We start from the raw sequence: 23,179 nt of genomic DNA, 5'->3' as shown, positions 1-23,179 counted from the left end.
CAAGTCAAGAAGACGAAGCTGAGTTTCCACGGAAACAAGGCTCGGTGGCCCGAGTTGGAAGACCAACTCGAGTAATGGATTAATGAGCAAAGAACAGCCGGGAGAAGCGTCTCTACACTCACCATTCGACTTAGGGCAATAACGCTTACAGAAGAAATGAAAATCGAACATTTTCAAGGAGGTCCGTCTTGGTGTTTTTGTTTTATTAAATGGCGCCATCTATCCATCCAAGGACTACCGTCTATCCATCCAAGGACTACCGTGGTGCAGCAACTTCCGGCAGATTACAAGGAAGAGCTTGCCATCTTCTGGTCCTACTGCAATAAAAAGATTGCCGACAAACACATCCAGCGCAACCACATCACCAACATGGACGAGGTGTCGCTCACTTTCGACATCCTGGTGAACCACACTGTAGAGAAGAAGGGGACCAGCACGGTAGAGATACGCACCATGACTCGAACCAATGACCGAAGCGTTACGATGTTATGAAGCTTCATCTTGTCATTACTAACTGGTTGTACTACTCAGAGTAAACCCATGTATGCTAGAAATTACATCATAGTGCAGTACCATCGCATCATATAATGCACACTCCAGCTTTTACAATGAACACCACCCTCTTTAGTTTCAACCAACGATTCAGAGAAGAGCGCGAACGCAGCCCCCCACGACCAAAATTATGCAGTCGAGATTCCCACATTTGGGGAACTCGCAGAGGTCAGCGCAACCGAATTGCAATGGCTGAGTCTCACCCTGGGTGAACCACCTTCTTGATGAATGTGTCTCCCCTGCCAGGTAAGTATGGGTTGGACAAGTCATTCACGCGCACGCGATGTCAAGTGACGGTGTCATCATGAACATGTGAACAACCATAAACACAACGGGCAAGCCGGAACATACGCTAGATGAAACGCTACTGTGTGCTAATACATGAACAAATGATTGGACTAATTAAAAAAAATCGAAAGTAAACACAATTAGAAGTAGTTCTTCATGAAAATAATAATAAATAATAAACACTAAAAAGACTTCCGGTTCCAACAGTTGGCTGCGCATCTCAAATTGCTACTGCCATCGACTAAGAGTTATTGCGCATGACAACCTCGGCGACGTTTTAGACAAAAAGCATTCATTCTCCTTCCCATGGGCTCACCAACTGTGGGTGGGGCCATAGGGGTCGGGTGCAGTGTGAGCTGGGCGGTAGCCGAAGGCAGGGACCTTGGCGTTCCAACCCCCGGCTACAGAAGCTGGCTCAAGGGTACGTGGAATGTCACCTCTCTGGCAGGGAAGAAGCCCGAGCTGTTGTGTGAGGTCGAGAAGTTCCGACTAGATATAGTCGGACCTGCCTCCATACGCAGCTTGTACTCTGGTACCAGTCCTCTCGAGAGGGGTTGGACTCTCTTCCACTCTGGAGTTGCCCACGGTGAGAGGCGGCGAGCCGGACGGCAATAAGTATACCCACACCTGCTCGGCAATAAATATACCCACACCTGCTCGGCGGCTGTACGTTGGGGTTCACCCCGGTGGACGAGAGGGTAGCCTGCTTCCGCCTTCGGGCGGGGGGACGGGTCCTGACTGTTGTTTGCGCCTATGCTCAAAACAGGAGTTCAGAGTCCCCACCCTTTTTGGAGTCCTTAGAGGGGCTGCTGGAGAGCGCTCCCGCTGGGGACTCCATCGTTCTGCTGGGGGACTTCAATGCTCACGTGGGCAATGACAGTGAGACCTGGAAGGGCGTGATTGGGAGGAACCACCCGATCAGAACCCGAGCGGCGTTCTGTTATTGGACTTCTGTGCTCATCATGGATTTTCCGTAACGAACACCATGTTCAACCATAAGGTTGTCACTCGGGTGAAGAGAGGGGCAGAGCTGTCAACTTTGCTCATGTTCCGGGCTAGGCGGGGGACATCGAGTCTGAGCAGACCATGTTCCGCGCCTCCATTGCTGAGGCGGTCGACCGGAGCTGTGGCCATAAGGTGGTCGGTGCCTTTCGTGGCGGAAATCCCCGAACCCGTTGGTGACGGATGCCGTCATGCTGAAGAAGGAGTCCTATTGGGCCTTTTTGGCCTGTGGGACTCCTGAGGCAGCTGATGGGTACGGGCTGGCCAAGTGGAATGCAGCTTTGGTGGTCGCTGAAGCAAAAACTCCGGTATGGGAGGAGTTTGGTGAGGCCATGGAGAAAGCCCTCCGGATGGCTTCGAGGAAATTCTGGTCCACCCTCCGGCGTCTCACGTAGGGGAAGCTGTGCACCATCAAGACTGTGTCAAGTGGGGATGTGGCGCTGCTGACCTTGACTCAGGACGTTGTGAGTCGGTTGGGAGAATACTTCGAAGACCTCCTCAATTCCACCGACACGCCTTCCCATGAAGAAGCAGAGTCTGGTTCTCCGAGGCAGGCTCTCCTATCTCTCAGGTGAAGGTCATCGAGGTGGCAAGGCCTGGATGAGATTCGCCCGGAGTTCCTAAAGGCTCTGGATGTTGTGGGGCTGTCCTGGTTGACACGCCTCTGCAAGATCGCGTGGACATCGGGGACAGTGCTTCTGGATTGGCAGACTGCGGTGATGGTCCCCGTTTTTAAGAAGGGGGACCGGAGGGTGTGTTCCAACTACAGGAGGATCACACTCCTCAGCCTCCCTGGTGAGGTCTATTCAGGGGTGCTGGAGAGGAGGGTCCATCGGGAAGTCGAATCTCAGGTTCAGAAGGAGCAATGTGTTTTTTCTCCTGGCCGTGGAACAGTGGAACAGCTCTACACCCACGGCAGGGTCCTCGAGGGTGCATGGGAGTTTGCCCAACCAATCTACATGTGTTCTGTGGACTTGGAGAAGCCGTTCAACCGTGTCCCTCGGGGAGTCCTGTGGGGGGTGCTTCGGGAGTATGGGGTACCGAACCCCCTGATACGGGCTGTCGGGTCCCTGTACGACCGGAGTCAGAGTTTGATCCGCATATCCGACAGCAAGTCGGACTTCACCAATGCTGCTCTTTGTCACCGATTCTACTCATAACTTTGATGGACCGAATTTCAAGGCGCAGTCGAGGCGTAGGAGGGGTCCGGTATTATCATTGCGTCTCTGCATTTTGCAGATGATGTGGTTCTGTTGGCTTCATCAAGCCGTGATTGCCAACTCTCACTGGAGCAGTTCGCAGCGGAGTGTGAAGCGGCTGGAATGAGAATCAGTACCTCCAAATCTGATACCATGGTCATCAGTCGGAAAAGGGTGGCGTGCCCTCTCCGGGTCGGAGATGAGATCCTGCCCCAAGTGGAGGAGTTCAAGTATCTTGGGGTCTTGTTCACGAGTGAGGGGAGATTGGAATGGGAGATCGACAGGCGGATCGGTGCAGCATCTACAGTGATGCAGACTTTGTATCGGTCCGTTGTGGTAAAGAAGAAGCTAAGCCGAAAGGCGAAGCTCTCGATTTACCGGTCGATTTACGTTCCTACCCTCACCCATGGTCAAGAGCTGTGGATCGTGACCGAAAGAACAAGATCCCGGATACAAGCGGCCGAAATGAGTTTCCTCCGCATGGTGCCCGAGCTCTCCCTTAGAGATAGGGGGAGAAGCTCGTTCATCCGGGAGGATCTCAGAGTAGAGCCGCTGCTCCTCCACATTGAGAGGAGCCAGATGAGGTGGCCGGGGGTTCTGATACGGATGCCTCCCTGGACGCCTCCCCGGTGAGGTGTTCCAGGCACGTCCCACCGGGAGAAGACCCCGGGGACGACCCAGGACACTACGTCTTTCGGCTGGCCTGGGAACGCCTTGGGATCCCCCCGGAAGAGCTGGATGAAGTGGCTGGGGAGAGGCGTACAACATTCCTTTTCACTTTTCTCCGATGCTCCATGTCCAAACTTAATACGCCTCTGTACAATACTGATGGTCAGAATAACAGACAGACCCCAGAGTTGAGAGTCACTTGTTTACCTTCTGTTCAGTGCATTAAATATAGTTCAAGTCATTGGATTGATGGTTCACAATTGATATTTATTCTGACCAAGTTGCGGATATACTTCAAATACCAGGTTGATGCAAGAAGTGGACAGAGCAAGCCCCCAAAAATCTATTTAATGTATGGTCCCTGGACAGGAGACGTATCAGATACTCAACTGATAAGAACAGATACTACACTTGATCTTAGCTAAAAGGCAGAGAAGCGATGCTGACATAATGCCAGAAAAGACGACCTCATTCTCCAGCCTACAAGCCAAAGTTATGGTGGCACATATCGACATGATAATCACAGATGAGTCACATATGGACACGTCAATGAACAATAATGAAACGAATGTCAACTGTGTTGTTTTTCAACGTTTATATCGAAATAATGTTGTCAGATGCCCGTGTTCCTTGGTCACGTGGTCCACGTCGATCCAATAGAATGCGGAGATTAACGCTTGTCTTTAGCCGTGTATTAAGTCTTAAACAACAAAAGAAATAATGAGTTATTTGTAATAACAATCGGTTGCTGGTATAATGTTGTGGCCACAAGCTGAATACCTGTTTGCTCAACATTTTGACGAAAAAACATCAATGGCTCTGCCTCGCTGAACTACTTCCTGTTTCTTTCTTTGCTCGCTGACAGTAGGACTCTAGCGCCATCGTTGCCGAGGAGGCGAATTACACCCCTACCACTAATTTTGTTTCACAACGTTCAAATTTGTCATGTGATAAGTGTTAATAATCGATTAAAGACATGCCAGAAACGTCAAAAGACATGAATTTTTGCCATGAAACATTTCAACTTATATCTAAAAACAGTAAGCATGCTCTGCACAAGAATTAATGCAAAAAAAAAAACGACAGAGTGAAAGCAAAACCAACCACTCGTGAAATATTTAACTATTTTTAACCATTATTACTGAAAACATACAAAAAAGTAAACAAATGTAGTTTGGTTATAATACTTAAGTATAATAATCTTAAGGAAATGTATGGTCACGAGTCGGCCCCATGTTTCACAATTAGCTTTACCTGTTGATGTGAAGTGACATCATATCCAATTTAGCATCCTTAAAATCTTCTGACTAGTCACTCAGCGATTGACAACTTACAGGAGTCTTTCTTCCGAATTAAAATTTTCTTTCAGTCCTTGATGGCGAAAATGCAATTTTATCATCTAATTTGTTAAGCTAACCGAACTTGACCGCTCGTTTTCAAAAGTGATGTTCAGGTCACCTGGGACATCTCAGTGTTATTATGTAAGGGCGAAATGAGTTTTGGACAATGACTTCCTTAATAAATTATTTGAAAAATATATATATTTTGTGAGTCTTCGTTGTTAATTAATTCATATTAAAATGTGCAAGTGCACATAATGTCAAAGAGAGAGCACACACTGAAGACATTCAGAAATTTTTTTTACAAATAGTGAGGAAATTCAGAAAAGAAGAAGAAGAATCACCTTTATTGTCATGAACATGCACAAAATTTGTTCTCTGCATTTTACCCATCACAGTGAACACACAAACTTGTTAGTGGAACACAGTGGAGCAGGGGGAAGCTGAAACGCCTGGGGAGCAGTTTGGGGTATCACTGTCTTGCTCAAGGACACCACAGCCGTGAGTCCGGGGGATGTTGGCGGATGCTCCGGTCGGGGTCTTGAATCAGAATCAGAATCATCTTTATTTGCCAAGTATGTCCAAAAAACACACAAGGAATTTTTCTCCGGTAGTTGGAGCCGGTCTAGTACGACAACAGACAGTCAATTGACAGAGAACACTTTGAGACATAAAGACATTGACAAAAAAAAAACAGTCACTGAGCAATAAAGGGTTAATAGTTATCTGGTAATGCTGGTGCATTTTTTTTTTTTTTAAACAATTATACAAAGATGCAGAGTCCTCTAGCACTAAGAGCAGTTTGAATGACTAATATAGCAATAGTCCGGTGCAATGACCATTGTGCAAAGGGCGCCGAGACTTCAAGGAGTCTTCAAGGACTCATTTAATTCATGTATTCGGGACCTAAACCATTTAGTGATATAGAGACCAGTAACAGAAAATTAAAATCTGTTCTACAGCTGAATGGGAGCCAGTGGAAAGACTTTAGAATTGGAGTAATATGCTCATGCTAATATGAAGAGTGATAGGTAGGTGATAATTTTGCCTTTTTGTTTTTGTAAAAAAATCATCTCCCCGCCTTTCCTTGTTTACAATAAATGACAACAACAACGCATAGTCCTTCGGTGAATGTGTTGAGTGAGCTTCGGGGATGGATCATTAACTGAATAAGAACGCACTTGAATGACTATGTGAAAAAGAACTCAATGTGAACAAATGCGGTTGATGAACAGTTTTGAATGATTCAGTACACTCAAATGCTCATCACTATCAGTAACATAGTACCATGCTTCATTATCAACCACACAACTACAGCATGACTGAAAACACTGTCTTCTCTTTTGTTAACTAATGATCAGGGGAGAGCGCGAACGCAGTCCCCCAGTAGCAGAAATTATGCAGTCGAGATTTGGGGAATTTGCAGGGGTCAGCACAACCAGAGGGCAATGGCTGAACCTCAGCCTGGGTGAACCACCTTCTTGATTACAGTGTCTCCCCTACCAGGTAAGTATGAGTTTAACTCGGCGCGAGCACGCAAGTCATTCACGCGCACGCTATGTCAAGCGACGGTGTCGTCATGAGCATGTGAACAACCATACACATAAGGGGCAAGCCGGAACATGCGCTAGATGAAACGCTACTGTGTGCTAATACATGAAGAAATATGCTTCTTATTTGATAATTTCAGTTTAAATTGAGACAGTAAATGGATACCCATAATCCAGAGCGGCATCGAGACACGATAAAATAACTTGAAAGTGGGGTCATTCACACCCAGAAACATATAAATCCACCCATTCGGGGTACAACCTGAACTGGTTGCCAGCCAATCGCAGGGCACATACAAACAAACAACCATTCGCATTCACATTCACACCACCATGCTGCCATGATTTAACTAATTCAAGAAAATCTAAAAAATTTAAACATAAATAGAGGACTTGAAGAAAAAAAAAAAAAACACACTGATAACACTTTCGGGTACAACAGTTTGATGTGCGTCTCAAAACACTACTGCCACCTACTGTGACCTATTGGGCATGACAACCTTGGCTCATACTCAAGCAGGCGAGTGGTCTTAACAGTGGTTGTCAACTGTCACCCGCATGTTCCTAATGTTGCAAAGTCGCGACCCACTTTCATAAAAGTTGAGAATAATAAATTCTTCTTCTTCTTCTTTTTCTTTGGGCTTGTCCCTTAAGGGGTCGCCACAGCGTCTCATCCTTTTCCATGTAAGCCTATCTCCTGCATCCTCCTCTCGAACACCAACTGCCCGAATGTCTTCCCTCACAACATCCATCAAACTTCTCTTTGGTCTTCCTCTAGCTCTCTTCCCTGGCAGCTCCATTCTCATCATCCTTCTACCAATATACTCACTATTTCTCATCTGGACGTGACCAAACCATCGAAGTCTGCTCTCTCTAACTTTGTCTCCAAAACATCGAACCTCGGCTGTCCTTTCCTGGATGCCGTACTTACCCATCACTTCTTCATCACCCCTATTACCTTCACCAACATGTCCATTACAATCTGCACCAATTACGACTCTCTCTCTGTCTGGGATGCTCAGAACTACTTCGTCTAGCTCCTTTCAGAATTTCTCTTTCACCTCGAGGTCACATCCTACCTGTGAGGCATAGCCACTAATTACATTACACATAAAACCCTCAATTTCAAGTTTCAGCCTCATCACTCGATCTGATACTCTTTTCACCTCCAAGACATTCTGTCATGGTCTGTGTTTTGGTTTGGGTTGTGTTTAGTTTTGTTCCATGTTTTCCTGTGTTCCATGTTTGTCGTGTGCTCATTAAGTTGTTGTGTCCACCTGTTCTCGTCTACTTTGTGTCGACCAATCAGCTCTCTCCAGCCACTCGTGTCTTGTCCAGGTGTTCCCCGTTGTCTCGTCTGTCTGTTTGTATTTAGTTCCCTGGTTTCTTTCAGTTCTTGTCGGTTCATTGTCGTTGTCACATGTCTTTGCCATGTCATAGTCGTCAGTTGTCTTTATCATTGCGGTATGTCATTGTCAGGTGTCATTTTCCCTATCTATTCCACGTCTTACTCACAGGTCATAGTTTGTTTCCAGTTTTAGATATTCAAGTGTTTCTTTGTTACTTTGGTTTGGTATCTGTTGTGGGACTTTGTTCAGTTTTCCCTTTTTGAAGATTAAATATTATTTTGAGACTCCTTGCCTCCCTGCTTCCCTGCAATTGGGTCCACCATGTTCTTGCCTTGCGTTACTCGCCCTCGCCCTAACCACGTACGTGACAGAATGAACCGACCAGAACAGGACCCAGCGGGAAGAAGATGGCGTCACCCTGGACACCACCAAACTGCCTCCCACCGTCCTCAGCCTGCCATCCATACCTACCCTCCTCCAGTAAGCCCTATCGTTCAGTCTTTTCTGTCCTTTTCATCGGGTCCCCCCACTTGTCCTAGTTATTCACCATGCCCTACTATTTTACATCCATGTTTCTTTAGATTCTGATTTTTCTGATTGTGAAGATGGCCCTGATTTAGTTAACCTTCTGTCTGATTCTGACTCTGACACAGACTTAGATTTTTCTGGTTCCTTCCCTACTTTATCCCGTCCTCGTCAGTTTTTGTCACGTCTCCCCGTTTCCAATCCCAGTGAGTCCAAAACCTTTCCCTCGGACCTTTTCTTGGGCACCCGTTTGGCCATCTACCCGGGACCGCCACGTGGTGGCCAACGGAGGCGCCCAAGTAAAGGTCAAATTTTGCCCCCTCGTTGTTTTTCCCCTGTTCACAAGTCACTTAATTTTTCACCTGTTCCCACACGTTGTTCCACGGCTCCAATTAAGTCACGTCCAGTCAAACCTGCCCCCAAGCCACCATGTTCAGTACCAGCCATTTTTCCTAGTTCACCTTCCCGAGACCTTGTGCACGCTTCCACTCCCGTACCCTCTACTCCCAAACCTCAATGGCGGCAGGCTGAGGAAGCGACTGCAGGCCCCGTTCCTGCTCCTCTGCAGCTGCGCCAGGCTCCCGTTCCTGCTCCTCGGCAGCTGCGCCAGGCTCCCGTTCCTGCTCCTCGGCAGCTGCGCCAGGCTCCCGTTCCTGCTCCTCGGCAGCTGCGCCAGGCTCCCGTTCCTGCTCCTCGGCAGCTGCGCCAGGCTCCGGTTCCTGCTCCTCGGCAGCTGCGCCAGGGTCCCGCTCCGGCGGCGCTCGTTCAGCGGCCGCCACCTGTCCCCGCTCCGGCGGCGCTCGTTCAGCGGCCGCCACCCGTCCCCGCTCCGGCGGCGCTCGTTCAGCGGCCGCCACCCGTCCTTGCTCCGGCGGCGCTCGTCCAGGGGCCGCCACCCGTCCTTGCTCCGGCGGCGCTCGTCCAGCGGCCGCCACCCGTCCTTGCTCCGGCGGCGCTCGTCCAGCGGCCGCCACCCGTCCTTGCTCCGGCGGCGCTCGTCCAGCGGCCGCCACCTGACCCCGCTCCGGCGGCGCTCGTCCAGCGGCCGCCACCCGTCCTTGCTCCGGCGGCGTTCGTCCAGCGGCCGCCAGCCGTCCTTGCTCCGGCGGCGCTCGTCCAGCGGCCGCCACCCATCCTTGCTCCGGCGGGGCTCGTCCAGCGGCCGCCACCCGTCCTTGCTCCGGCGGCGCTCGTCCAGCGGCCGCCACCTGACCCCGCTCCGGCGGCGCTCGTCCAGCGGCCGCCACCCGTCCTTGCTCCGGCGGCGTTCGTCCAGCGGCCGCCACCCGTCCTTGCTCCGGCGGCGTTCGTCCAGCGGCCGCCACCCGTCCCCGCTCCGGCGGCGCTTGTCCAGCGGCCGCCACCCGTCCTTGCTCCGGCGGCGTTCGTCCAGCGGCCGCCACCCAACCCTATTGCCTGGCCCCTGCATTACCATTGGCTTCGGCACCGTGGCCGTCCGCCTGACTGGCCCTGTCAAGACCCTGGTGCTTGGCGTCCTGGACGACCTCCTGAACCGCTCAGCCAAGCACCTCACCTCAGGATGGCCACCAGACTGACCTGAGGGGTGGACTCTGTACCCTCCTCCAGGCCCCCTTCCGCCCACCCTGGGTTGGTGACTTTTTGGTTGTTGTTTGGGGAACGTCTGGGATCCGTTCCTTTAGAGGGGGGGTACTGTCATGGTCTGTGTTTTGGTTTGGGTTGTGTTTAGTTTTGTTCCATGTTTTCCTGTGTTCCATGTTTGTCGTGTGCTCATTAAGTTGTTGTGTCCACCTGTTCTCGTCTACTTTGTGTCGACCAATCAGCTCTCTCCAGCCACTCGTGTCTTGTCCAGGTGTTCCTCGTTGTCTCGTCTATCTGTTTGTATTTAGTTCCCTGGTTTCTTTCAGTTCTTGTCGGTTCATTGTCGTTGTCACATGTCTTTGCCATGTCATAGTCGTCAGTTGTCTTTATCATTGCGGTATGTCATTGTCAGGTGTCATTTTCCCTATCTATTCCACGTCTTACTCACAGGTCATAGTTTGTTTCCAGTTTTAGATATTCAAGTGTTTCTTTGTTACTTTGGTTTGGTATCTGTTGTGGGACTTTGTTCAGTTTTCCCTTTTTGAAGATTAAATATTATTTTGAGACTCCCGCACTCCTGCCTTGCCTCCCTGCTTCCCTGCAATTGGGTCCACCATGTTCTTGCCTTGCGTTACTCGCCCTCGCCCTAACCACGTACATGACACATTCTTTGCCAACTCTTCTTTTAAAATTACCCCGACTCCATTTCTCTTCTTCTTCTTCTTCCATCCACACCATGGTAAAATAATTTAAACCCTGCTCCTAAACCTCTAGCCTGACTGCCTTTCCACTTGGTCTCCTGGACACACAATATATCAACCTTTCTCCTAATCATCATGTCAACCAACTCCCGAGATTTTCCTGTCATTGTCCCAACATTCAAAGTCCCCACATTCAGTTTTAGGCTCTGTGCTTTCCTCTTCTCTTTCTGCTGAAGGACTCTCTTTCCACCTCTTCTTCTTCTTTGACTTCGACCCACAGTAGATGAATTTCCAACGGCGCCCTGCAGGTTGACGGCGGCGGTGGCGGCCATTGTTAACCCAGGCCACGACCGATCCGGTATGGAATTCTTTGGATGAACACTCATATTTGTTTGGCAAAGTTTTAAGCCGGATGCCCTTCCTGACGCAACCATCTGCATTAATCCGGGCTTGGGACCGGCCTACTGTTTGCACTGACTTGTGCCCCCCATAGGGCTGCATTTAAGCCCCTAACCCAGACCTGCTGGTCTAAAATAACCAAATAACTAATAACACAGACGTTGTTGATATTTATAATGTTGATTCCGTATTAGTTAAATTTAGCTTTTAAATGTCATATCTGCTCGCCATAGATAGACTTCTCCACTATCTCCTTCCAAATACAGTTTCTTGTTTTCGTAAGTGGTTGTGATACCTTCTAATTCTCTCTCTCGTACAGTGCACACGCTTTTTTTTGCTCGCTCTGCTTGCTTCGCTTCTGTTGACAGTTTTTCTTATTGATAAGCTTGTTTTTCTTCTTAAATTTTTTTTTTAGAAGCAGCGATTCCTGGATATTTTTAAACCTGTGGGACTGTACTTTTTGCGTTGCCATATTCCAATATTTTCTGATACCCTCTCACCATTACGTGAGCGTGGCCTGCTAATTAGCACAAGCCTGCTATTAGCAAAAAGACCAGCAATCAAGAAGCCTCCCTTTTCCACTGAGGACAATCGCGGACTGCTGCAGAGGATGTCAATTCTGGAAACAAAAATCCACCGTCTTGAAGTGTATGTGGATGTAAATGGACAGTCGGGGAATGAAACGACTGTACCGATGTCTCAAAATGATGAGCAGAAGTGTGATAACAGACAGCCACTTAGCTCAACAAAGAGGACGGATGTGGACTGTGGATATGGTAATGGGACATCCATCAGTTCTCCCTGGAATTTACTGGGAGCAAAGTCCAAACATATGGGACATCTAAAAGGGAGGACACAACACCAGCAGATTACCGAGGACTTTTTATACAGGAAGTCCTCGAGTTACGATGCACTCGACCTACGATGTTTCGACTTTACGACGCCCGTGCCTCGACCGCCATTTTGTCCCCAGCACCATGGTGTTTCTGCTTAGCTAGTGCATAGTGCTTGTCTGTGCGCCAGGAGTATCATTGCCCTTTTCGCCCTCCTTTTTCACACTCCCAGCAGTAATGGTAAGTACAGAATCTTATTTTTTTATTTTAATGTATTTTAGTTTCTTTATACGAAGTGTTAACCTTTCCTGCTATGGTCACCTGACCATGGTCGGGAGACACAGGGGTTAACTCCCTTCTCTCGTTGCACAGCTGAGCTGGGTGGCGGCAAGTATAAAGACACGAAGCACCGATTTGCTGCTTTAATGGCTTTATTAGCTCCTCTGCACATTCAAGGTCAATGGGTCCTCCGCTAATCGCTACTCTTCCACGGTTGCCGTCACTACTCTTGCCACTGTACACAGTTGCACCGGCGCGCACTACTTCCTCCTTCACAGTCCCACCGGACGATGCCTGCTCAGTCCCGTCTCACTCACATCGACGCACACGCCCACACAGACTGAGCTTGCTGTCACAATCACGTGGGACAATACCTGTTGAATACGAGAAGTATTTCTACGTAAATTTCAACTTTAACGGTGAAATCTGACTTATGCGGAAATTCGGGTTACGTCGGCAGCGTAGGAACGGAAGTCGTTCGTAAATCGAGGACTTCCTGTATGTATAACATTTTGAGAAAGTGAGGAGAAACCTTTTTATCAGTTGTATAATCTGAAGGTTGCTACATTTTATGAAATTTGGAGTCCTAGACAACAGAGGTTCATTGTTAAACTTAACCCACACAAAACACAACCAAGAGTGGAATTTTATAGAATATTTAATGACATCTACAAGGGTTCTAGAGGGAAACACACAAAGCGGTCTAACTCAAGACATAAAATAACGCTAATAATGGGAAAAATGTGAATGTGAGTGTTTAATGCGTTGAGTCAAAGCGAGAGAGAGCAAAATTGGGATTTTGTGTGAAGCTAGTAATTTCCCCGAAATTATTAGGAACTAATATTATACAGTCTGGCAAACACTGGTGTGTTACTCACGAACGTAGATTGGCTGGTAAGTGGGGTGACCTGTCTCAGTCGTCTCAGGAAGCACAGAGACAGGTTTGGTTGGAGAAGAAAAAAGATGTAGAAAAATAAAACAAAAGAGGCGGAAGGCAAAAAATTGTTGTTCGTCACGCCTCCTTGGGGGAATATGACCATCTCTCCCCCTGCCTTGGGTCCAGGATCCGCTAGCAAGTTCAGAGAGCTGAAGTTTTCTGGGAGCGTATCTGGTAGCTCAGCAGCAACTGTTCGGGAGGCTTAGCAGCAGCGATCCATGGAGGCTAGGGAGCCTCCATCCCCAAGTTAGCTCAGGCGGTGGGGGGCGCTCGCTTGGCGTGTCGGGGGTCGCCGGATCGATGCCCGCCCTGACCCCCCCCCTCCTTGACCTTGTCCTTGTCCTTTTCCCCCCTTTGCTTGAGAGTGAGTCGTCGATTGGCGGGTTCTTGTGGTTCCTTTGACTGGGTAGGAAGGGGGTGCGGAGTTAGCTCAGGCGGTGGGGGGAGCTCGCTTGGCGTGACGGGGGTAGCTGGATCGATGCCCGCTCTGACAACCCCCTCCTTGTCCTTTTCCCCCCTTTGCTTGAGAGTGAGTCGTCGATTGGCGGGTTCTTGTGGTTCCTTTGACTGGGTAGGAAGGGGGTGCGGAGTTAGCTCAGGCGGTGGGGGGCGCTCGCTTGGAGTGTCGGGGGTCGCCGGATTGATGCCCTCCCTGACCCCCCCTCCTTGTCCTTCTCCCCCCTTTGCTTGAGAGTGAGTCATCGATTGGCGGGTTCTTGTGGTTCCTTTGACTGGGTAGGAAGGGGGTGCGGAGTTAGCTCAGGCGGTAGGGGGCGCTCGCTTGGCGTGTCGGGGGTCGCCGGATCGATGCCCGCCCTGACCCCGCCTCCTTGTCCTTGTCCTTGTCCTTGTCCTTGTCCTTGTCCTTGTCCTTGTCCTTTTCCCCCCTTTGCTTGAGAGTGAGACGTCGATTGGCGGGTTCTTGTGGTTCCTTTGACTGGGTAGGAAGGGGGTGCGGAGTTAGCTCAGGCGGTGGGGGGGCGCTCGCTTGGAGTGTCGGGGGTCGCCGGATTGATGCCCGCCCTGACCCCCCCTCCTTGTCCTTCTCCTTGTCCTTTTCCCCCCTTTGCTTGAGAATGAGTCGTCGATAGGCGGGTTCTTGTGGTTCCTTTGACTGGGTAGGAAGGGGGTGCGGAGTTAGCTCAGGCGGTGGGGGGAGCTCGCTTGGCGTGATGGGGGTAGCTGGATCGATGCCCGCTCTGACAACCCCCTCCTTGTCCTTTTCCCCCCTTTGCTTGAGAGTGAGTCGTCGATTGTCGGGTTCATGTGGTTCCTTTGACTGGGTAGGAAGGGGGTGCGGAGTTAGCTCAGGCGGTGGGGGGCGCTCGATTGGCGTGTCAGGGGTCGCCGGATCGATGCCCGCCCTGACCCCGCCTCCTTGTCCTTGTCCTTGTCCTTGTCCTGGTCCTTTTCACCCCTTTGCTTGAGAGTGAGTCGTCGATTGGCGGGTTCTTGTGGTTCCTTTGACGAGGTAGGAAGGGGGTGCGGAGTTAGCTCAGGCGGTGGGGGGCGCTCGCTTGGAGTGTCGGGGGTCGCCGGATTGATGCCCGCCCTGACCCCCCCTCCTTGTCCTTCTCCTTGTCCTTTTTCCCCCTTTGGTTGAGAGTGAGTCGTCGATAGGCGGGTTCTTGTGGTTCCTTTGACTGGGTAGATAGGGGGTGCGGAGTTAGCTCAGGCGGTGGGGGGCGCTCGTTTGGCGTGTCGGGGGTCGCCGGATTGATGCCCGCCCTGACCCCCCTCCTCCTTGTCCTTTTCCCCCCTTTGCTTGAGAGTGAGTCGTCGATTGGCGGGTTCTTGTGGTTCCTTTGACTGGGTAGGAAGGGGGTGCGGAGTTAGCTCAGGCGGTGGGGGGCGCTCGCTTGGCGTGTCGGGGGTCGCTGGATCGATGCCCGCCCTGACCCCCCCTCCTTGTCCTTGTCCTTGTCCTTGTCCTTTTCCCCCCTTTGGTTTAGAGTGAGTCATCGATTGGTGGGTTCTTGTGGTTCCTTTGACTGGGAAGGAAGGGGGTGCGGAGTTAGCTCAGGCGGTGGGGGGCGCTTGCTTGGAGTGTCGGGGGTCGCCGGATTAATGCCCGCCCTGACCCCCCCCCCCTTGTCCTTGTCCTTTTCCCCCCTTTGCTTGAGAGTGAGTCGTCGATTGGCGGGTTCTTGTGGTTCCTTTGACTGGGTAGGAAGGGGGTGCGGAGTTAGCTCAGGCGGTGGGGGGCGCTCGCTTGGCGTGTCAGGGGTTGCCGGATCGATGCCCGCCATGACCCCCCCTCCTTGACCTTGTCCTTTTCCCCCCATTGCTTGAGAGTGAGTCGTCGATTGGCGGGTTCTTGTGGTTCCTTTGACTGGGTAGGAAGGGGGTGCGGAGTTAGCTCAGGCGGTGGGGGGCGCTCGCTTGGCGTGACGGGGGTAGCTGGATCGATGCCCGCTCTTACCCCCCCTCCTTGTCCTTTTCCCCCCTTTGCTTGAGAGTGAGTCGTCGATTGGCGGCTTTCTTGTGGTTCCTTTGACTGGGTACGAAGGGGGTGCGGAGTTAGCTCAGGCGGTGGGGGGAGCTCGCTTGGCGTGACGGGGGTAGCTGGATCGATGCCCGTTCTGACCCCCCCTCCTTGTCCTTTTCCCCCCTTTGGTAGAGAGTGAGTCGTCGATTGGCGGGTTCTTGTGGTTCCTTTGACTGGGTAGGAAGGGGGTGCGGAGTTAGCTCAGGCGGTGGGGGGCGCTCGCTTGGAGTGTCGGGGGTCGTCGGATTGATGCCCGCCTTGACCCCCCCTCCTTGTCCTTCTCCTTGTCCTTTTTCCCCCTTTGGTTGAGAGTGAGTCGTCGATAGGCGGGTTCTTGTGGTTCCTTTGACTGGGTAGAAAGGGGGTGCGGAGTTAGCTCAGGCGGTGGGGGGCGCTCGTTTGGCGTGTCGGGGGTCGCCGGATTGATGCCCGCCCTGACCCCCCTCCTCCTTGTCCTTTCCCCCCCTTCGCTTGAGAGTGAGTCGTCGATTGGCGGGCTCTTGTGGTTCCTTTGACTGGGTAGAAGGGGGTGCGGAGTTAGCTCAGATTGTGGGGGGCGCTCGCTTGGCGTGTCGGGGGTCGCCGGATCGATGCCCGACCTGACCCCCCCCTCCTTGTCCTTGTCCTTTTCCCCCCTTTGCTTGAGAGTGAGTCGTCGATTGGCGGGTACTTGTGGTTCCTTTGACTGGGTACGAAGGGGGTGCGGAGTTAGCTCAGGCGGTGGGGGGAGCTCGCTTGGCGTGACGGGGGTAGCTGGATCGATGCCCGCTCTGACCCCCCCTCCTTGTCCTTTTCCCCCCTTTGCTTGAGAGTGAGTCGTCGATAGGCGGGTTCTTGTGGTTCCTTTGACTGGGTAGGAAGGGGGTGCGGAGTTAGCTCAGGCGGTGGGGGGGCGCTCGCTTGTCGTGTCCGGGGTCGCCGGATCGATGCCCGCCTTGACCCCGCCTCCTTGTCCTTGTCCTTTTTCCCCCTTTGCTTGAGAGTGAGTCGTCGATTGGCGGGTTCTTGTGGTTCCTTTGACTGGGTAGGAAGGGGGTCCGGAGTTAGCTCAGGCGGTGGGGGCCGCTTGCTTAGAGTGTCGGGGGTCGCCGGATTGATGCCCGCCCTGACCCCCCCTCCTTGTCCTTCTCCTTGTCCTTTTCCCCCCTTTGCTTGAGAGTGAGTCGTCGATAGGCGGGTTCTTGTGGTTCCTTTGACTGGGTAGGAAGGGGGTGCGGAGTTAGTTCAGGAGGTGGGGAGCGCTCGCTTGGCGTGTCGGGGGTTATCGGATCGATGCCCGCCCTGACCCCCCCTCCTTTTCCTTGTCCTTGTCATTTTCCCCCCTTTGCTTGAGAGTGAGTCGTCGATTGGCGGGTTCTTGTGGTTCCTTTGACTGGGTATGAAGGGGGTGCAGAGTTAGCTCAGGCGGTGGGGGGCGCTCGCTTGGCATGTCAGGGGTTGCCGGATCGATGCCCGCCCTGACCCCCCCTCCTTGTCCTTGTCCTTTTTCCCCCTTTGGTTGAGAGTGAGTCGTCGATTGGCGGGTTCTTGTGGTTCCTTTGACTAGGTAGGAAGGGGGTGCGGAGTTAGCTCAGACGGTGGGGGTCGCTCGCTTGGAGTGTCGGGGGTCGCCGGATTGATGCCCGCCCTGACTCCTTCTCCTTGTCCTTTTCCCCCCTTTGCTTGAGAGTGAGTCGTCGATAGGCGGGTTCTTGTGGTTCCTTTGACTGGGTAGGAAGGGGGTGCGGAGTTAGCTCAGGCGGTGGGGGGCGCTCGTATGGCGTGTCTGGGGTCGCCGGATTGATGCCCGCCCTGACCCCCCTCCTCCTTGACCTTGTCCTTTTCCCCCCATTGCTTGAGAGTGAGTCGTCGATTGGCGGGTTCTTGTGGTTCCTTTGACTGGGTAGGAAGGGGGTGCGGAGTTAGCTCAGGCGGTGGGGGGCGCTCGCTTGGCGTGTCAGGGGTTGCCGGATCGATGCCCGCCATGACCCCCCCCCTCCTTGACCTTGTCCTTTTCCCCCCATTGCTTGAGAGTGAGTCGTCGATTGGCGGGTTCTTGTGGTTCCTTTGACTGGGTAGGAAGGGGGTGCGGAGTTAGCTCAAGCGGTGGGGGGCGCTCGCTTGGCGTGACGGGGGTAGCTGGATCGATGCCCGCTCTGACCCCCCCCCCTTGTCCTTTTCCCCCCTTTGCTTGAGAGTGAGTCGTCGATTGGCGGCTTTCTTGTGGTTCCTTTGACTGGGTACGAAGGGGGTGCGGAGTTAGCTCAGGCGGTGGGGGGAGCTCGCTTGGCGTGACGGGGGTAGCTGGATCGATGCCCGTTCTGACCCCCCCATCCTTGTCCTTTTCCCCCCTTTGGTAGAGAGTGAGTCGTCGATTGGCGGGTTCTTGTGGTTCCTTTGACTGGGTAGGAAGGGGGTGCGGAGTTAGCTCAGGCGGTGGGGGGCGCTTGCTTGGAGTGTCAGGGGTCGCCGGATTGATGCCCGCCCTGACCCCCCTCCTCCTTGTCCTTTTCCCCCCTTTGCTTGAGAGTGAGTCGTCGATTGGCGGGTTCTTGTGGTTCCTTTGACTGGGTAGGAAGGGGGTGCGAAGTTAGCTCAGGCGGTGTGGGGCGCTCGCTTGTCGTGTCCGGGGTCGCCGGATCGATGCCCGCCTTGACCCCGCCTCCTTGTCCTTGTCCTTTTCCCCCCTTTGCTTGAGAGTGAGTCGTCGATTGGCGGGTTCTTGTGGTTCCTTTGACTGGGTAGGAAGGGGGTCCGGAGTTAGCTCAGGCGGTGGGGGGCGCTTGCTTAGAGTGTCGGGGGTCGCCGGATTGATGCCCGCCCTGACCCCCCCTCCTTGTCCTTCTCCTTGTCCTTTTCCCCCCTTTGCTTGAGAGTGAGTCGTCGATAGGCGGGTTCTTGTGGTTCCTTTGACTGGGTAGGAAGGGGGTGCGGAGTTAGTTCAGGAGGTGGGGAGCGCTCGCTTGGCGTGTCGGGGGTTATCGGATTGATGCCCGCCCTGACCCCCCCTCCTTTTCCTTGACCTTGTCATTTTCCCCCCTTTGCTTGAGAGTGAGTCGTCGATTGGCGGGTTCTTGTGGTTCCTTTGACTGGGTATGAAGGGGGTGCAGAGTTAGCTCAGGCGGTGGGGGGCGCTCGCTTGGCATGTCAGGGGTTGCCGGATCGATGCCCGCCCTGACCCCCCCTCCTTGTCCTTGTCCTTTTTCCCCCTTTGGTTGAGAGTGAGTCGTCGATTGGCGGGTTCTTGTGGTTCCTTTGACTGGGTAGGAAGGGGGTGCGGAGTTAGCTCAGACGGTGGGGGTCGCTCGCTTGGAGAGTCGGGGGTCGCCGGATTGATGCCCGCCCTGACTCCTTCTCCTTGTCCTTTTCCCCCCTTTGCTTGAGAGTGAGTCGTCGATAGGCGGGTTCTTGTGGTTCCTTTGACTGGGTAGGAAGGGGGTGCGGAGTTAGCTCAGGCGGTGGGGGGCGCTCGTATGGCGTGTCTGGGGTCGCCGGATTGATGCCCGCCCTGACCCCCCTCCTCCTTGTCCTTTTCCCCCCTTTGCTTGAGAGTGAGTCGTCGATTGGCGGGTTCTTGTGGTTCCTTTGACTGGGTAGGAAGGGGGTGCGGAGTTAGCTCAGGCGGTGGGGGGCGCTCGCTTGGCGTGTCAGGGGTTGCCGGATCGATGCCCGCCCTGACCCCCCCCTCCTTGACCTTGTCCTTTTCCCCCCTTTGGTTTAGAGTGAGTCGTCGATTGGCGGGTTCTTGTGGTTCCTTTGACTGGGTAGGAAGGGGGTGCGGAGTTAGCTCAGGCGGTGGGGGGGCGCTCGCTTGGAGTGTCGGGGGTCGCCGGATTGATGCCCGCCCTGACCCCCCTCCTCCTTGTCCTTGTCCTTTTTCCCCCTTTGGTTGAGAGTGAGTCGTCGATAGGCGGGTTCTTGTGGTTCCTTTGACTGGGTAGGAAGGGGGTGCGGAGTTAGCTCAGGCGGTGGGGGGCGCTCGTTTGGCGTGTCGGGGGTCGCCGGATTGATGCCCGCCCTGACCCCCCTCCTCCTTGTCCTTTTCCCCCCTTTGCTTGAGAGTGAGTCGTCGATTGGCGGGTTCTTGTGGTTCCTTTGACTGGGTAGGAAGGGGGTGCGGAGTTAGCTCAGGCGGTGGGGGGCGCTTGCTTGGAGTGTCGGGGGTCGCCGGATTGATGCCCGCCCTGACCCCCCACCCCCCCTTGTCCTTGTCCTTTTCCCCCCTTTGCTTGAGAGTGAGTCGTCGATTGGCGGGTTCTTGTGGTTCCTTTGACTGGGTAGGAAGGGGGTGCGGAGTTAGCTCAGGCGGTGGGGGGCGCTTGCTTGGAGTGTCGGGGGTCGCCGGATTGATGCCCGCCCTGACCCCCCCACCCTTGTCCTTGTCCTTTCCCCCCCTTTGCTTGAGAGTGAGTCGTCGATTGGCGGGTTCTTGTGGTTCCTTTGACTGGGTAGGAAGGGGGTGCGGAGTTAGCTCAGGCGGTGGGGGGCGCTCGCTTGGCGTGTCAGGGGTTGCCGGATCGATGCCCGCCATGACCCCCCCCCTCCTTGACCTTGTCCTTTTCCCCCCATTGCTTGAGAGTGAGTCGTCGATTGGCGGGTTCTTGTGGTTCCTTTGACTGGGTAGGAAGGGGGTGCGGAGTTAGCTCAGGCGGTGGGGGGCGCTCGCTTGGCGTGTCGGGGGTCGCTGGATCGATGCCCGCCCTGACCCCCCCTCCTTGTCCTTGTCCTTTTCCCCCCTTTGGTTTAGAGTGAGTCATCGATTGGCGGGTTCTTGTGGTTCCTTTGACTGGGTAGGAAGGGGGTGCGGAGTTAGCTCAGGCGGTGGGGGGCACTTGCTTGGAGTGTCGGGGGTCGCCGGATTGATGCCCGCCCTGACCCCCCCCCTTGTCCTTGTCCTTTTCCCCCCTTTGCTTGAGAGTGAGTCGTCGATTGGCGGGTTCTTGTGGTTCCTTTGACCGGGTAGGAAGGGGGTGCGGAGTTAGCTCAGGCGGTGGGGGGCGCTCGCTTGGCGTGTCAGGGGTTGCCGGATCGATGCCCGCCCTGACCCCCCCCTCCTTGACCTTGTCCTTGTCCTTTTCCCCCCTTTGCTTGAGAGTGAGTCGTCGATTGGCGGGTTCTTGTGGTTCCTTTGACTGGGTAGTAAGGGGTTGCGGAGTTAGCTCAGGCGGTGGGGGGCGCTCGCTTGGCGTGTCGGGGGTCGCCGGATCGATGCCCGCCCTGACCCCCCCTCCTTGTCCTTGTCCTTTTCCCCCCTTTGGTTGAGAGTGAGTCGTCGATTGGCGGGTTCTTGTGGTTCCTTTGACTGGGTAGGAAGGGGGTGCGGAGTTAGCTCAGGCGATGGGGGGCGCTCGCTTGGAGTGTCGGGGGTCGCCGGATTGATGCCCGCCCTGACGCCCCCTCCTTGTCCTTCTCCTTGTCCTTTTCCAACCTTTGCTTGAGAATGAGTCGTCGATAGGCGGGTTCTTGTGGTTCCTTTGACTGGGTAGGAAGGGGTTGCGGAGTTAGCTCAGGCGGTGGGGGGCGCTCGTTTGGCGTGTCGGGGGTCGCCGGATTGATGCCCGCACTGACCCCCCTCCTCCTTGTCCTTGTCCTTTTCCCCCCTTTGCTTGAGAGTGAGTCGTCGATTGGCGGGTTCTTGTGGTTCCTTTGACTGGGGAGGAAGGGGGTGCGGAGTTAGCTCAGGCGGTGGGGGGCGCTCGCTTGGAGTGTCGGGGGTAGCTGGATCGATGCCCGCTCTGACCCCCCCTCCTTGTCCTTTTCCCCCCTTTGCTTGAGAGTGAGTCGTCGATAGGCGGGTTCTTGTGGTTCCTTTGACTGGGTAGGAAGGGGGTGCGGAGTTAGCTCAGGCGGTGGGGGGCGCTCGCTTGTCGTGTCCGGGGTCGCCGGATCGATGCCCGCCTTGACCCCGCCTCCTTGTCCTTGTCCTTTTTCCCCCTTTGCTTGAGAGTGAGTCGTCGATTGGCGGGTTCTTGTGGTTCCTTTGACTGGGTAGGAAGGGGGTCCGGAGTTAGCTCAGGCGGTGGGGGCCGCTTGCTTAGAGTGTCGGGGGTCGCCGGATTGATGCCCGCCCTGACCCCCCCTCCTTGTCCTTCTCCTTGTCCTTTTCCCCCCTTTGCTTGAGAGTGAGTCGTCGATAGGCGGGTTCTTGTGGTTCCTTTGACTGGGTAGGAAGGGGGTGCGGAGTTAGTTCAGGAGGTGGGGAGCGCTCGCTTGGCGTGTCGGGGGTTATCGGATCGATGCCCGCCCTGACCCCCCCTCCTTTTCCTTGTCCTTGTCATTTTCCCCCCTTTGCTTGAGAGTGAGTCGTCGATTGGCGGGTTCTTGTGGTTCCTTTGACTGGGTATGAAGGGGGTGCAGAGTTAGCTCAGGCGGTGGGGGGCGCTCGCTTGGCATGTCAGGGGTTGCCGGATCGATGCCCGCCCTGACCCCCCCTCCTTGTCCTTGTCCTTTTTCCCCCTTTGGTTGAGAGTGAGTCGTCGATTGGCGGGTTCTTGTGGTTCCTTTGACTAGGTAGGAAGGGGGTGCGGAGTTAGCTCAGACGGTGGGGGTCGCTCGCTTGGAGTGTCGGGGGTCGCCGGATTGATGCCCGCCCTGACTCCTTCTCCTTGTCCTTTTCCCCCCTTTGCTTGAGAGTGAGTCGTCGATAGGCGGGTTCTTGTGGTTCCTTTGACTGGGTAGGAAGGGGGTGCGGAGTTAGCTCAGGCGGTGGGGGGCGCTCGTATGGCGTGTCTGGGGTCGCCGGATTGATGCCCGCCCTGACCCCCCTCCTCCTTGACCTTGTCCTTTTCCCCCCATTGCTTGAGAGTGAGTCGTCGATTGGCGGGTTCTTGTGGTTCCTTTGACTGGGTAGGAAGGGGGTGCGGAGTTAGCTCAGGCGGTGGGGGGCGCTCGCTTGGCGTGTCAGGGGTTGCCGGATCGATGCCCGCCATGACCCCCCCCCTCCTTGACCTTGTCCTTTTCCCCCCATTGCTTGAGAGTGAGTCGTCGATTGGCGGGTTCTTGTGGTTCCTTTGACTGGGTAGGAAGGGGGTGCGGAGTTAGCTCAGGCGGTGGGGGGCGCTCGCTTGGCGTGACGGGGGTAGCTGGATCGATGCCCGCTCTGACCCCCCCCCCTTGTCCTTTTCCCCCCTTTGCTTGAGAGTGAGTCGTCGATTGGCGGCTTTCTTGTGGTTCCTTTGACTGGGTACGAAGGGGGTGCGGAGTTAGCTCAGGCGGTGGGGGGAGCTCGCTTGGCGTGACGGGGGTAGCTGGATCGATGCCCGTTCTGACCCCCCCATCCTTGTCCTTTTCCCCCCTTTGGTAGAGAGTGAGTCGTCGATTGGCGGGTTCTTGTGGTTCCTTTGACTGGGTAGGAAGGGGGTGCGGAGTTAGCTCAGGCGGTGGGGGGCGCTTGCTTGGAGTGTCGGGGGTCGCCGGATTGATGCCCGCCCTGACCCCCCTCCTCCTTGTCCTTTTCCCCCCTTTGCTTGAGAGTGAGTCGTCGATTGGCGGGTTCTTGTGGTTCCTTTGACTGGGTAGGAAGGGGGTGC

At 54.2% G+C, this 23,179-nt stretch overlaps 1 non-coding gene and 3 pseudogenes across 1 annotated transcript; all 4 read right to left on the bottom strand.

Annotated features, from left to right (window-relative positions):
• The window catches only part of LOC133399398 (coatomer subunit beta'-like), a 64,303-nt pseudogene that overhangs the window by 10,042 nt on the left and 31,082 nt on the right, over window positions 1-23,179 (bottom strand).
• Window positions 644-806, bottom strand: LOC133399429 (U1 spliceosomal RNA). The gene has a single exon (XR_009768202.1). It is a non-coding gene; the product is annotated as a U1 spliceosomal RNA (small nuclear RNA).
• On the bottom strand, window positions 4,024-4,151 carry LOC133399436 (U2 spliceosomal RNA; annotated as a pseudogene).
• LOC133399430 (U1 spliceosomal RNA) lies at window positions 6,409-6,564 on the bottom strand (annotated as a pseudogene).

Source organism: Phycodurus eques, chromosome 2 (genome assembly GCF_024500275.1).
Source record: "Phycodurus eques isolate BA_2022a chromosome 2, UOR_Pequ_1.1, whole genome shotgun sequence".
NCBI lineage: Eukaryota > Metazoa > Chordata > Actinopteri > Syngnathiformes > Syngnathidae > Phycodurus > Phycodurus eques.
Note: the sequence above shows the minus strand (reverse complement) of the source record. Positions and strands in the feature narration are given on the sequence as shown.